This window comes from Stomoxys calcitrans, chromosome 3, assembly GCF_963082655.1.
Source record: "Stomoxys calcitrans chromosome 3, idStoCalc2.1, whole genome shotgun sequence".
Lineage (NCBI taxonomy): Eukaryota > Metazoa > Arthropoda > Insecta > Diptera > Muscidae > Stomoxys > Stomoxys calcitrans.
This window is the reverse complement of record NC_081554.1, coordinates 190,718,719-190,735,071: the sequence shown is the minus strand read 5'-3', so window position 1 is coordinate 190,735,071 and position 16,353 is coordinate 190,718,719. Positions and strand designations below refer to the sequence as shown.

General features: G+C 36.9%; 4 non-coding genes across 4 annotated transcripts; all 4 read left to right on the top strand.

Moving 5' to 3' along the window:
* The first annotated feature begins 2,976 nt into the window (after positions 1-2,976).
* Trnaq-uug (transfer RNA glutamine (anticodon UUG)) lies at positions 2,977-3,048 on the top strand. Its single transcript has one exon. It is a non-coding gene; the product is annotated as a tRNA-Gln (tRNA).
* An 881-nt stretch (positions 3,049-3,929) lies between these two features.
* On the top strand, positions 3,930-4,001 carry Trnaq-uug (transfer RNA glutamine (anticodon UUG)). The gene has a single exon. It is a non-coding gene; the product is annotated as a tRNA-Gln (tRNA).
* A 3,947-nt stretch (positions 4,002-7,948) lies between these two features.
* On the top strand, positions 7,949-8,020 carry Trnaq-uug (transfer RNA glutamine (anticodon UUG)). The gene has a single exon. It is a non-coding gene; the product is annotated as a tRNA-Gln (tRNA).
* A 212-nt stretch (positions 8,021-8,232) lies between these two features.
* On the top strand, positions 8,233-8,304 carry Trnaq-uug (transfer RNA glutamine (anticodon UUG)). The gene has a single exon. It is a non-coding gene; the product is annotated as a tRNA-Gln (tRNA).
* Positions 8,305-16,353: the final 8,049 nt, after the last annotated feature.

Below are 16,353 nucleotides of genomic sequence, written 5' to 3'. Positions count from 1 at the left end.
CGCTCCTCAAAGGAAAATATCTATATCTCGGAACTACCTATTACCATCTATTAGGTAAATTTTAAAACCTTTGAGGAGTAGGCCCAAATTGGACTCCGAAGACCCCATAGCTGCGGTAATGGCATCAGAACGTAGCAAGTTGTCCGTCCCTCCTATAGATGTGAGTGCCTTGGCACCTGTATTCGTGGGTAATGCTTCAACGAGTTGTCAGACTAACAAATGAGGAAGAGACGGATAAACCAGAGGGATGCGCAGTTCGTCTTCAGCCTTTAAAGTAAAGTTGACACTCGCTTTCTCGATAGACACTATCGCGATTCAGATAGCGATAGTTTCTATGAGATAGTCATTGCAGTCGAATCGAGGGATAAGAACAACGGGATGACGGCAGTAGTGAGTGAGGGCTATGCCAGGCTCACAAGAAGACCGAGAAAGCAATCCGGGGAACGACGTAGGAGACTGAGGAGTATGCAGGATGCTGGAAGGGATAGAATCGACATTCCAAGCACTTCTACGAAAGCTGGGAAAAGAAATAGATATCCCGAAGAGCATAACATTACTAAAAGCTTGACAAAGAGAGCGAGCTCCCAGCTTTCAACTACTCTGGGAAAACCAAACCAGCCATCCTGCAATGGAGACTGCAGACACTGCCATGCGGAGGAAGACAAAGTTGGAACGGGAATGAAGTAAGCGCACAAGGCCCCGGAGTCTTCATGGAGGACCTTGACTTCCAAATAGAGGCCACAGCCATCACGTAAGGGAAAGATGGTCGCTGAAAAGGATTAGGAACCGCCCTCTTATGTCAGGAACTCTCCTTGTGATGACGATTGATCAAGTCTCCGTGATAAGTTTGGCTAAGACTAAAGGCATGGCGTACGTCCCGTAGTATGCCATGCCTTTAGTCTTAGCCAAACTTGTCTTTTCCAAGATTAGGAAGACTAGACATCAGGCAGTACAGTGCCAGGACAATCAATACCGCCTAACGATCAGGGGGCCGACGACGGAACCATCACCGGCTATATCAATAATTGATAGACTATGATAAGCAGAGATCCTAATAATTAAACAAGGGATAGGGCAGGGACGATGGAACCCTCAACGAGTTTATCAAGATTCAGAAGACAAGGGTAGTTTAAGATCCTAATATTGAAATATCAGGCAGCCCAGTGAAATGCAACTTAATGGAGCCTAACGAACAGAGAGCCGACGATTAGACCAGCACCTACTCTCAAGAAGCCCATTTACTCAAGATTTGGAAGACTATGATAGGCAAAGGTTCTAAATTGGAAAATCAGGCAGTGCAGGGACGAGAGACTCAATACAGACTAACGAACAAGGACCCGAGAATGGAACCATTACCGAATTTCTCAAGATTCGGAAGATTAGGATAGTTAAAGATCGTAATATTAAAACATCAGGCAGTCCAGTGACAGGAAACTCCACGCAGTCTAAAGAACAGGGAGCAGGCAGACAGACCATCTACCACTCTTAAGATACCTATTTACTGGAGGACCAATGATTGAGTCATTGGTCATCCAGATAAATCCCCAACGTAGTGAGACAGCTACACACGCTCTGATGGAGAAAATCAGCAAGGGCAAAATTCATATTGCCTTAATTCAGAAGCTTGGACGACCCGGAACAAAGTTTCTGGACTGAATCATATCCACTACCAATTATAATATGCTTACACTGATACTCAGCCGAGGACGGAATTCCTGACATAGATTTTCTTTTTCGGCGTTACTTTTTGGAATGTATGTCCATAGTGGCCTAATTTCAACACAACCTCATCCTTGTCCCATTTTTCGGATTATCGCCCATACGACTAGTTTGTTGCCATCCTTGTTTAGATCCTATAGGACTGTTTTTGTCAGTATATTCCAGAGAATCGGCGAGGGTACCCCTTTTTGGATCGTTTATCATGTGGTCCACCTCCTGTCTTATCAATTCTTAAGTCCGCCTTGATAATTCTGCTGTGTATAATACTATCAGTACACCGGGAGAACACCTATTGACCCTATCTTGAAGATGTTAAGTCCTCAGTGACATTTCCATGATTTCTCTCATCGTCGACAGAAACCTGCCTCAGTTTAGTAGCACTACGTTGTCCACATATGCAATTAGTTTCGAGTCATCCCTGTTGAGATCCAATTGCAATATCAATGCACAGACTGAATAAAACCAAATTTAATTAACATAGTTGGAAGTCATGAGAAAAATTATTGTTCAAAATTTTAAGCCAATCTGATGAATATTGCGACCTCTATAGGCGCAATGCATTTTAAAGGATACATTCGCTTATTTTAATTAAATTTTGCAAAAAATTTAGCTTTGCTGATAGTATCGATAGGAAAAATATCAACCGATATTCAAACAAAAAAGTAAAATATCGATATTTTGCCATCTCTAGCAGAGGGCCTTCTCCACTGACCTATCCTAGGTATTCATGTTGTGCACCACTGAAGTTCTCTGGTGCCAGACCCTCCCTCACCTTTAGGTCTATCCATCTTTCCGGTGTTTTGAGTAAAACCGATGTAGACCGATGAGATTAGTTGTAGGGGTCAGGACCACTTACATTGTGTCACTCGATACTTCTGCGAACTCATCGAAATCAGTTGATTTTATAGAGGAAAAACAGATGTTTTCGATGAATTGGCGAATGAATCGAGTTACAAAATGTTAGTGGTCCTGGTCCAATATAGGTCCATCAACATTGAGAATAGAAACCATCAATTCTGATAAGTTGTAATTCAAAATGAAAACGTCAGCATTATTTAAGTGTCGATTGAAACATTAAGATTAATAGCAGCAGCTTTAATCATTCGAATGCAAAACTATGCTGTCAATGTTAGAGAAACATTACATTGAATTATTTAAAGTCACTGAAAAGTTCAACTTCAATTCCTAAAATTGAATGAGCAATAGCATGCATCCTTTATATGAGATTGTTAAAGTTAGGACGAGCACACCAAAAACGGTTCTATGGTGTAATGGTTAGCACTCTGGACTTTGAATCCAGCGATCCGAGTTCAAATCTCGGTAGAACCTTCAATGCAAATACATAGTGATATTTTAAAGTTAAAAAAATTAATGGGTTATTGTTATTAAAAAGTAATGATTGTGGTGTAATGATGATTAAAAACGGGTTGGGGAAGATAGGGAGGCAAGATCTTAAATTTCGTAAATACCTGAGGAATTTGTTTCTCATCGTCTGAAGTTTATTTAATAAACAAAATTGGATGTTAAGGTATTTGATTGGTGATTTAATAATTCTCAGAAATGAAAATTGTCGAAAATATTCAGTTTGACAATAATTTGACAAAGTCGGTATTCAGACCGAAAAATTTAAGTGAGAAATGATTTCAAAACGAATTAATATATCCACCTGAATCCAACAGACGGACAGACATTACTTATAATGGTACTGAAGAAGAGCTCCATTAACTTAGAAACCTTTGGCCAGTGGTATAAGATCTGATTGTCTTGATGATAATCTAGTAATTTCTGTTCCAAAAACTTAAAATAAAAAACAAATTCCGCCTTCCAATATTTCTCGAGCCTATTAAACAAAAATTTATTCGTCTAGTCTGGAATATCTCTCCTTATAATACCATTAAATATGCATCCTCTATTTTCATTTTAACACATTACTATTAATTTATGCTCAAATCTTATTATGGTTACATGATTGCATTATTAATCACATTTCGCCTTTCACTATAAACATATGTGAATTTTTATTAAAAACATAACAACAATTTGTAGTGTTTCAAAGACCCTATTTATAGCTACTGTTTGGTAGCTAATTTTAAATATCTCATGCCAAAGAAGGGTTTAATCTATAATTAATCAATCACTTAAGGTAGCAACTATTAATTTTGACTATTTTATGTATTATCAGTTTAAAATTTTTTTGGATTATCTTAAGCGGTTCTATGGTGTAATGGTTAGCACTCTGGACTTTGAATCCAGCGATCCGAGTTCAAATCTCGGTAGAACCTGAATATCTTTTTATATACAAGTAATCGATAGTTCGTTAAGACCTCTAAGAATTATTTTATCCTAATGAAGTGTTCATTTAGTATAAGAATATTTTACCAGGATTCGTAGTGGGCCGGAGCGGAGTTAAACGGGAGGGATGTGTTTAGAAACCTTTCCGCTCGGGATTCTGAGAATTCAGCTCATATTCGAACGAATATTCAGCTCATAAATTAAAAACGCTTTATTGTAAACAAAACGTTGAAATCTGTCCTCAGCCGTATTAATTTTTACAACGTTTAGTGCATAACTTTTGTAGGTCCCAAATATGTGTACGCACTGTGGAACGCTATCGAACAGAGCTGGCAAAATATCGATGGCACTATCGATATTTGATTTTTTTCCTATCGATACTATCGGCAAACACTACTTTATGTATGGCAAAACAGAACAACGCTCAATTTCAGTCGTAGACGTTGACAATTCGTTAACATTTGCGTGTTGCTTTTGTGAGATTTGTTTGAAAAGTTGCATTTTTTAACGCAACGCTCAAAAACAAAGCTCAATGCGCTCATTCTTTTTTGGCCTGTAGAGTGTCAATAAAGGCAGAAACACAATAAAGGCGTTGAGTAATGTTTTTAAGCTTCGCGATGCAAAAATGCAACTCTGCACGCAAATCCCACAAAAGTAACGCGTAAAAGTTAAACAATTTTCAACTTTGCCACTTGAAAGCGAGCATCATTCTGTGCTACACATGAGGAATTTAGACATTTGTTTGCAGAGTTGTATATTTCAACACAACGCTACTTAATGCCCTCATTCTATTTAGGCTTTAATTGGCAGAGAAGATTTAGGCGGCTGAAAACCTCTCAAATGTCGCCAATACCATCAAGAGGGGATAGCCACAGTTGAAAAGAATTTTTGCTGATATTCATGCCAAGATTCGAATCCAGGCGTTCAGTGTCATTTGCGGATAAACTATATGGGATTATCAGTCATAAGTACAAGTTAATTCCTCTATGTTATGAGGATATACAAGTATTTTAAGTTATTTTTCGACCGAGAGTCAGAGTTGAATAAAATGAGACTAACCATAGGTTATTAAAAATTTTAGAGCATATAATTCAAATTTGCATTCATATAACCGAAACGAGAGATGTACGATACTACACGGAAGCTGGACATCGGAAGGCTGCAAAGGCAACAGATGGCAGTGGAGTAGTCCAGTCGAATGACCCAATTGCTTAAAGAAAGAACTTCATGTTTCGAAGGAAAAGCGCCGAAACGGCTAAATATTTTCCTCATCATAGATTCCATTGAGGAACAGCGAGCATACCTCTCTCATATCGATGAGTGAGAGTTTGAGTTCAATAATAAGGGACCTCTTTTTTATTTCCGAGTCCGAACAGCGTGCCGCAGAGCGACACCACTTGTTAGAGAAGTTTGACAGGGCTGAATACCTCACAACCGCGCAAGCATTGGTAAGGGTAACTCAATACGAGTAGTATGATTAAGAAAAATTAGCTGAATTTCGTTTTTCTGTCTTCATTGCTGTCTTGTAACATACTGTGGTGTATGCTCATAATTTTTTTTCTCCATCTTCTTCTCATCTAATTTCTTCTACGGTGAACACAATGGACCTAAGGTCTCCGGGTGAAGCGGCTAGTAACCAGGGTTGCTAGCCATGTGCCATTCAACCTGATTTAACCTAAAGGGCAACGCAGATCCGGTACAATAGAAGATGTTTCAAAATCCGTATTTTGGATTATAAGTCCAAGTTAATTCCTGTAGAGCATCTCTTAAGGACTTACAAGCATTTTAAGTTAATTTCCGGTCGAGTTTTTTATAAATACATTAAGTTATGGACTGCTCCGCACCAAACTTGGCACGTACGTTAGCGCTCGAAGAATTAAAATGTCATGGCGATCAAAAATATATAAATACGAAAATATACTTTATGGGGTCAAAGACCAATATTTGATGTGGTACAAACGAAATGACGTTATTAGTATACCACTATCCTATGGTGGTATAACAAGGCAGTAAAAGACGTGGCTTACCGGCTCAATAAGTGAAGACTGCATTTGTTTGTAAGTATGTTCGTTTACTCAAAGATTACCCTGCAGGCCGCGTCGTCAAGACGTATTAAAAGAAGGGTCCACGACTATGTTAAGCATTGATGACATTTTCATATAGTTGTCGCGAAAATTTTGCATAAGCGATATTGTGAAAAAAAAATTAAAATTTTAAATTTCTCAATAAAAAAAATGGTGCAATCCGCCATCTTGTCATCAAGCTGATCGACGTTTTGCCAACACTCGCAAACAATTTTGCGTACATGAGCAGAGAAGATGTGAGAAAGAAGATAACAAAAAAGAGAAAGCAACAAAAATCTGACATCTTAATACTGTCAAATTTGGTCGGCTGTTAACAGCTGTTTGCATGAGATCACCTTTTTAAATCCGCCTTGAAAAGCAACGAGGAAAAATTAAACAATTTTCAACTTTGACGCTTGAAACCGAGTGTGTTGCCACACTTAAAGCAGTGTTTTTGGTCGTCAAAGTTAAAAATTGTTAAACTTTTGCGAGTTTCTTTTTTAAAATTTTTTCAACGCGCTCATTCTGTTTAGGTCTTAAGCCTTCAATCACGTTTAAACTAATCATTAAAATCTGTTTTAATGACTCAATCATCTGTTTTCCCATTACACAAATCAGCTAATGAAAGGCTTTAATCCGGTGTAAATGGATTTTCCTTCCCATTGCATACAAGATACATATTTTTGAGCGTACAAACAGTAAGCTCGAGAGATTAAAATCTAAAGTCGACGAGATGAATGGGTGTTAATAATTTAGACCTGTCAAATTGACCATGGACCAGATGTTCACACTACGCTAAATCCTTGAGAATACCTAGGATGCACTTATAAGGTGAAGTCATGCGAACAGTAGAGTACAATTTTTTTATTTTTATTTTGATTTTGCAGTGAATCTAAATGTCAAAGGCTTGATATCACAGCTGGGATATTTTTCTAAAATCTTAAAAAGATGTTCCATTGATCCGATATTCCACACATAACCAACAAAACGGTATTATAATGATGAAAATACATATATAAAACACATTTCAAGAAGATAGGTTGTAAAATAAAGTTTATTTCTAAAACCACTTTGACATTTCAATTTACGGCATTTGGCCCTCAAGGTAGATTCGTTGGTGGTAGATTTTTGTTGTTGTGCTTATGACCCTACCTCTTGGTTGTACCATGGAAAATACCAATGAAAGAGAGAGCGATACAATCTTTTCGTTGATTAGGAAGCCGTTTTTGATAGCCTTTACGTTAAAAATTTCGGGCCGGCGGAACTTAACTCATTTTTATACATATCACCATAGGATGGCGGGTATACTAATCTAGTAATTCCGTTTGTAAACCGTTTGATTCTTGATCGGCTCAGTATTCTAAGTCGATCTAGCCATGTCCATGTGTCATGGAAATCACAATCAGCTGTGAGTTTGAAATTTAGCACAGTTGCTTGTTATTGATGAACCTTATGTCGTTGGGGATAGCAATTGGACCAAATCGGTTTATATTTGAATATGGCCCTTTGATTTGATATCTTAGGCCACTTTCAAGAGCAAAAAACTTATTTGGCTCAAACTATGAACGTAGTGTTCAATTATGACTTCCAACAACAGAGGTAAGTAAGTATAATCCAAATTGGTGTATAACCTATACCTACCATATGAACAGATCACCCGATTAGTTTTCTACTGCGTGAAAAGCTTCATATTTTTGCTGATCCTCGGACCTGGGTTTTTTTATTTTTAATTTTGACATAAAAGGTTGAAACATATTTTTTTAAGCAATTTTTTAAACAAATTTTGATATTCTCATATATCAAAATATCTTTAAATCCCAAGACTTTGCTTAATTTCAATACCAAGTTTTTTAGGATTTTCGCATTCAATATCTGGTTCTATGGTGTAATGGTTAGCACTCTGGACTTTGAATCCAGCGATCCGAGTTCAAATCTCGGTAGAACCTAAATGACTTTTTTATATACATCGGTACATATTTTTTGTTTAAAAATTAAATTGATAGTTAAAAAAGAAAACTGAATTCAATTCTCTTACATTTTTTTTTAATATTTTTTATATACTTTTTTTTTAAATAATTCATTGAATTTTTCATAATTATTTTTATACTCTTATCTCACTTCCCTTCTTATGAGCTATACATTTCCCCTTGCATTACCCGGTTCTATGGTGTAATGGTTAGCACTCTGGACTTTGAATCCAGCGATCCGAGTTCAAATCTCGGTAGAACCTACATAAAAGAAGAGTTTCCTTCGTTTTATTGATTTCGCTAATAATCGAAATATTTTTATTTCAAAGATAACCCAACCAACTGTCATTCACTACCTTCTATCGGTGGCTTCATAGTGGTGAAGATATTGAGGTGGTGGTGGTTGTGCGTATATTTCCCAGATGTTGACTGGCGTTGAGTTTATTTTTAAACAGTCATCGGCAGTTTCAAAACATTTTCATTCACTTGGCCTGCTGTGTTAAGCATGGCCAATAGGCATATATATTTATGTGTATACATACTTATGGGCCTAAGTGATACACACAAAAATGTTCTGTGTATAAGTATATCATGTGAATGTTGCCAACGGAGTTTTATGCTACTTCTTAGCCTAGTGGATAGAGAACAGGATCGTCGTTGAAGAGGACGCAGGTTCGAAACGTGGGTAAAATCGATTTTTAAATAAATATTTTTTAATACTTATTTTTATTTCAATAAATGTATATTCTTCAATTTTTATTATACCCTCCACCATAAGATGGGGGGTATACTAATTTCGTCATTCTGTTTGTAACTACTCGAAATATTCGTCTGAGACCCCATAAAGTATATATATTCTTGATCGTCGCGACATTTTATGTCGATCTAGCCATGTCCGTCCGTCTGTCTGTCGAAAGCACGCTAACTTCCGAAGGAGTAAAGCTAGCCGCTTGAAATTTTGCACAAATACTTCTTATTAGTGTAGGTCGGTTGGTATTGTAAATGGGCCATATCGGTCCATGTTTTGATATAGCTGCCATATAAACCGATCTAGGGTCTTGACTTCTTGAGCCTCTAGAGCGCGCACTTCTTATCCGATTTTAATGAAATTTTGCACGACGTGTTTTCTTATGATATCCAACAACTGTGCCAAGTATGGTTCAAATCGGTCCATAACCTGATATAGCTGCCATATAAACCGATCTTGGGTCTTGACTTCTTGAGCCTCTAGCGTGCGCAATTCTTATCCGATCAGAATGAAATTTTGCACGACGTGTTTTGTTATGATATCCAACACTTGCGCCAAGTATGGCTCAAATCGGTTCATAACCTGATATAGCTGCCATATAAACCGATCTTGGGACTTGACTTCTTGAGCCTCTAGAGGGCACAATTCTTATCCGATTTGAATGAATTTTTGCACGAAGTATTTCGTTATGATATCCAACAACTGTGCCAAGTATGGTTCAAATCGGTCCATAAACTGATATAGCTGTCATATAAACAGATCTGGGGATTTGACTTCTTGAGCTTCTAGAGGGCGCAATTCCTATCCGATTTGAATGAATTTTTGCGCGAAGTATTTCGTTATGATATCCAACAACTGTGCCAAGTATGGTTCAAATCGGTCCATAACCTGATATAGCTGCCATATAAACCGATCTTCGGTCTTGACTTCTTGAGCCTCTAGCGTGCGCAATTCTTATCCGATCGGAATGAAACTTTGCACGACGTGTTTTGTTATGATATCCAACAACTGTACCAAGTATGGTTCAAATCGGTCCATAACCTGATATAGCTGCCATATAAACCGAACTTCTTGAGCCTCTAGAGTGCGCAATTCTTATCCGATTTGCCTGAAATTTTGTACGACGGATTCTCCCATGACCATCAACATACGTGTTTATTATGGTCTGAATCGGTCTATAGCCCGATACATCACCCATATAAATCCATCTCTCTATTTTACTTCTTGAGCCCCCAAACGGCGCAATTCTTATTCGAATTGGCTGACATTTTACACAGGTCTCCAACATATAATTTAATTGTGGTCCAAACCGGACCATATCTTAATATCGCTCTAATAGCAGAGCAAATCTTCTCTTATATCTTTTTTGCCTAAGAAGAGATGCCGGGAAAAGAACTCGACAAATGCGATCCATGGTGGAGGGTATATAAGATTCGGCCCGGCCGAACTTAGCACGCTTTTACTTGTTAAGCATGTTAATTAACTTGATGATAAACGTAATGACAAAATTAATATATCAGTCCATAGGGCATGATGTGTATAAGAAGAAAATTGGAAAATAGTCAATTTCAATGTAAGGGAGTGGGAGCGGAGAGGAAAATTTTTTGTCGGAGCGGAAATGTGGTACCCGCTCCGGATCCCTGTTATAAGCAAAGTACTACTTTTTCGCCTATTTTTCTCCAACGTTTCGCCGATTTTTTTTGTGTGGAGTTTGAAAAGCTGATCGGAATACTCTGCTTAAGCCTGCACCCAGGATTCACTGAATAAGGTTTAGCCAAGTGATCAGCCGACATACAATTTTTTTAATTTTTGGCAGTACTTGGCATTGAAGATGTCAACTTATTCATTTTTTACATTTATTCTTGGTTTACGTTTACTCCTTTTTGATGACATTTTTAATCGGCAGATTTGACATGCTTAATGATATTCATGGTGCCTATTCACTTAATATTTGAACAAGTGACCTAACCTTCTATTAGTGAATCCTGGCCTGCACCGGTAATTTATGCAGAACTTCGTTGGATGGATGTCACTTCCATACAATTTTCGCAGCACTACACTTTAGAGTACTAAAATAGAACACAGCTATTAAGTTTTGTGAATACTGGTGTTTATTTCTTAATTTAATTTCATGTTTTTTTGTTTTGCCGAATAAAAAGCAAAACTAAATAAACCCTTTGAATTAGATGAGTTTAAATGGAAAAATGATTTTTAATTCATTTATATTTCATTTATTTTTAATGTAGCATAGACTAATTTAATTGACTGAGCGTTCAACTTGGTTGCCCAAAAAGTAATTGCGGATTTTTCATATAGTCGGCGTTGACAAATTTTTTCACAGCTTGTGACTCTGTAATTGCATTCTTTCTTCTGTCAGTTATCAGCTGTTACTTTTAGCTTGTTTTAGAAAAAAAGTGTAAAAAAAGTATATTTGATTAAATTTGAAATATTTATTAAAAATGCATTTACTTTCTTTTAAAAAATCAGCAATTACTTTTTGGGCAACCCAATATTTTATATATTAAAGGGTTACCATGTTTCCAAAAAAGATTGATTTTGAGATTTTATAAATATTAAGTAGATGACAATTTCAAATTGAAACGGCAACCATGGTTATGTACAACAACATACCATGCACCATAATGACTTATGCTGAAAAAGTCAATTAATGGAGCATACTTTTAGGCTATACAAATTATACCTTAAACAGTTTTGGAATATAGTAAATCATCTAATTTAACAATTTCTTTCCCTATCCGCTATTGAATGGTGTATATAATAAGTAGGTCTTTTGGTTTGTAAGACCTCCTAGTGTTGGTCTAAGACCCTATAGGGTTCAAGAATTCTTGATAATCGTCATAACATTTGAATTCGATCTAGCTCTGTCCGTCCATCTGTCTGCCGAACGCACTATAACCTTCAAAACAGTAAATCTAGCAGCTTGAAATTTACTACTTATTGGCATTGTTAGCTTGGTATTGTAAACATATGAAATCGGTTCAGGTTAAGATATATATACGGTTTTGCAATAAAGGGTATTATTTAGGTATACAAAGAAAAAATATTTTTTTTTGAGATAAATTATCGGAAATTCAGTTCATACTAAAGAGGAAGGTATGCCGTTAATAATAATAATAAAAAAAAATTTCAACCAAATGGTCACCACGATCACGCTTTGAGGACCATATCCATTTAATGAAAAGTTCCGTAACCTTGCAATTGGGTTACGTTGCAGCCCTGTGTCCTCGGTAGCCTCACGAATTCTATATTTCAGGTCTTGAATCAACTCCCGGCAGTTCCCGTACACTTTATCTTTCAAGTGGCCCAAAGAGAGCAGTCACAAGGTGGTGCTAAATCATAGGATAGTGATATCCTCTCTCAGAGATATACGATTCAAACCGTACTTGGCACACTTGTTGGGAGTCATAACAGAACACTATGTGCAAAATTTCAGCCAAATCGAACAAAAATTGTGGCTTCCGATACCCGGTTTTGACTTCTTCATCCTCTTGAGACCAAAATTTTCACCAGTCCATAACCTTATATGGCTTCCATATAAACCGATCTCCCGATTTTACCTTTATCTTTAGCCTCTAGAGGGCGTAATTCTTACTCAATTTGGCTGACATTTTGCACAGTGATTTTTCTATGACCTTAACATATTTGCCAAATATAGTCCGAATCGTCTAAAACCAGATATTGTTCCCATATAAATCGCGCTCTCCTGATTTACCTCTTGAGCCTCTAGAGGGCGTAATTCTTATACGATTTTGCTGAAATTTTGCACAATGCCATCTACTATGGTCTCCATCATACAAGTCAAGTAAGGCTCGAATCGGTTTATAGCCTGACATAGCTCTAATCAGATCAGGTTTAGTTTTTGACTGGTTTGGCAGAAATTTGGTACTTATTTACTAAATTTATTTTGTGTGAATTTTTAACAGAATTCAAGGTGGTGGGTTCCCAAGGCCGCACTTACAAAAAAATGTACTTGTTTTTTATTAACTATTACTCGAAATTGTATGTTCCATTTGTTTGTTAAGCAAAATAACTTTTAAAAATTCCTCCCTATAATTCCTTGTGACTATTCAAATGTATTTATAATGAAACTTAAGCTTTTTATGTGTGTTTTTGCTTTTCGTCCTTTCTCTGGTGTGGGACGGACGTGATTTTCTGGACAACCATGATGCCATGCCAACATTTATCTCAGCTATCACAATTTGTTGTGCATGTCCCTTTGGCCTTTTGCTTCCACTTTCGATTTGTTTACATTCATGTTTGGTTACAAAAACAAAAAGGACGAACTTAAAGCATTCATTTCGTGTCAATTACAATATGCTAAAAAAGGATGAGAGGATGTCCTCCTCCTTTTTTCATTGCAAGAGTTTTTCAGAAAAGTTGTTGGTATTTATGTTTAAATAACTGTTTAAGACATCTATATGGGGGAAAAAGTGGTTTAATAGGGTGGGTGCTAAAAGAGGATGAGAGGATGTCCTCCTCCTTTTTTCATTGCAAGAGTTTTTCAGAAAAGTTGTTGATATTTATGTTTAAATAACTGCTTAAGACATCTAAATGGGGGAAAAAGATGTTTATTAGGTTGGTTTAGAATGAGAGAATTGACATACTTAAATGGTGATTTTTTATGGGCCAAATTTTACAGGGTGACAAGTTGATAGTTGTGTCCAAACGTCTTGTGTTAAAGTGAAAATTGTTCAGTATACTCTGCCATTTCATCTTTGAGAGTTCCACAAACGAGCAATGACTACACATCGATGAAATTTATAATCGAAATGGGTGCTCTGTGGCTTTGTTTACGGACCGCGGAACAAACGGTGCTATCAACGGAGAACTAAATCGATCCGTGATAACCGACTTTTTTGACTCAAATGGCTGAGTTGGACTTAGTTAATATATGGTGCCACACAGCTCGTGAAACAATGACCATATTGAAGTATGAATTTGGTGAGCAGTTTTTGGCCCTTTGAGTTTGCCGTCAAGATCATGTAATTTGATGCCCCTTGACTATTTCTTGTTGGGTTATGTAAAGTCGTTGGTCTAGGTGGACAAGCTAAAAACTATTTAAGCCTTAGAGTATAACATAATACATATTGTACGAGAAACGTAGGCCTAAACGCTCGTAAAAGTGGCTGGAGGATACAAACTTCGCCATTCCTTTTCAGACATTTCGAAATATTGATGTAATGGCTTTGATATGCTTAATCGCTGACCACTCGTCCTTCCGTTAGTGGAAAGAAGTCTAACATATCTTTGAAAGCTACCACTTCCAAACTTTATACAACTACGAAATGTGCTAAATCTGGCCGCATACGCTAAAGCTCCCTAAAAAATTGTCCCTATTTAAGAGCCCAAAGTAGAACTGGCGAACTATCGGTAATCGTTACATTCGATATTTTCGACATTTTTAAAAATAAATATCGATAATATCGATACTATGGTTAATTTCCCATCATCTATATTTGAAACGAAAATGAGACGTAACAACTAAAAGCGTGCTGAGTTCAGCCGAGCAGAATCTTATATACCCTCCACCATGGATCGCATTTGTCGAGTTCTTCTCCGGATATCTCGTTTTAGGCAAACAAAGGATAAAATAAAACAAGTTATGGTTCATTTCTGACCATAACTGAATTGAATATTGGAGACTATAGTAACAGTCATTGTGTAAAATGTCTGCCAAATCTAGCAAGAATTGCGCCCTCTAGAGGCTGTATTAGGTTTAAAGCCTAATACAGCCTCTAGAGGGCCCAATTCTTCATTCAGACTATATTCAACACGTATGTTGAAGGTCATGGGAGAAGCCGTTGTACAAAATTTCAGCTGAATCGGATAATAATTGCGGCCTCTAGTGGCTCAAGAAGTCAAGACTCCAGATCGGTTTATATAGCAGCTATATCAGGTTATGGGCCGATTTAAACCATACTTTGCTCAGTTGTTGGAAGTCATATCAAAACACTTCATGCAAAATTTCAGCTGAATCGGATAATAATTGCGGCCTCTAGTGGCTCAAGAAGTCAAGACCCCAGATCGGTGTATATGACAGCTATATCAGGTTATGGACCGATTTGAACCATACTTAGCACAGCTAATGAAAGCCATATCAAAACACCTCATGCAAAATTTCAGCTGAATCGGATAATAATTGCGGCCTCTAGTGGCTCAAGAAGTCAAGACTCCAGATCGGTTTATATAGCAGCTATATCAGGTTATGGACCGATTCGAACCATACATAGCAAAGCTATTGAAAGTCATATCAAAACATCTCATGCAAAATTTCAGCTGAATCGGATAATAATTGCGGCCTCTAGTGGCTCAAGAAGTCAAGACCCCAGATCGGTTTATATGGCAGTTATATCAGGTTATGAATCGATTTCCACCATACTTAACACAGTTTTTGGAAGGCATAACAAAACACGTCGTGAAAAATTTCAGACAAATCGGATAAGAATTGCGCCTTCTAGTGGCTCAAGAAGTCAAGATCCAAGATCGGTTTATATGACAGCTATATTAAAACATGGACCATTTACAATCCCAACCGACCTACACTAATAAGAAATACTTGAGTAAAATTTGAAACGGCTAGTTTTACTGCTTCGAAAGTTAGCGTACTTTCGACAGACCGATGGACGGACATGGCTAGATCGTCTTAAAATGTCGACGAATATTTCGAAAAGACTAATATTTCAAGAGGTTACAAACAGTATGAAGAAATTAGTATAACCCCATCCTATGGTGGAGGGTATGAGAATCAGGAGATCAGTTTATATGGAAGCAATATCAATTCACAGACAAAAAAAAAACAAATTTAATAAAGTCAGCTGGAAGTCATTAGAGAAATTACGGTACAAAATTTAGCCGAAACGGATGAAAATTGCGCCCTCTATAGGTGCATTGTATCTTATAAGCTACATTCAGTATCGGATTGACTATCGATATGAAAACCCTCGATCGATATTCAGACAAAAAATAAAATATCGATAATATTGATAGTGTCATCGATATTTTGGCAGCTGTAGCCCAATGAGCTCTCTTTAAAAGATTTAATTTTGCTTTATTCATTTTCCACCAATATCCACACATCATTTTCGTTCCACCTTAATACACTTATCATTTCATTTTTGTATACAAAGTTAATTTAGTAAGTAAATACAGTATGGCATCATTTAAAATTCATAAGTTCAGAACAGATGATTGATGATGTTATCTATCATCTAATGCTGCATGATTTTCCATATAGGGGAGGAAAAAACGAGTTGAGCAGACACTTCAAGTTGCGGAAAGTTGAGCAATGACTTGTATTGGTTTTTATCAAGGATAATTTAAGCAAACGGGCAAAGAAAAATTATACAAAAATTTAATTTAAACAAAAAGTCATATGGAGGAAATAAATTATATGGGCGGATATATATAACGTAGGTTGTGTTTATAAGATTTGTTGTCTTGAAGGCAGATAGTGCATATAAGTTGGTTAGTTCATATATCTTGTTATAGTGTTGCCACCATTATCCACTAGTTCAGTTGGTAACCCTTCGAATCCGGTTGTTTT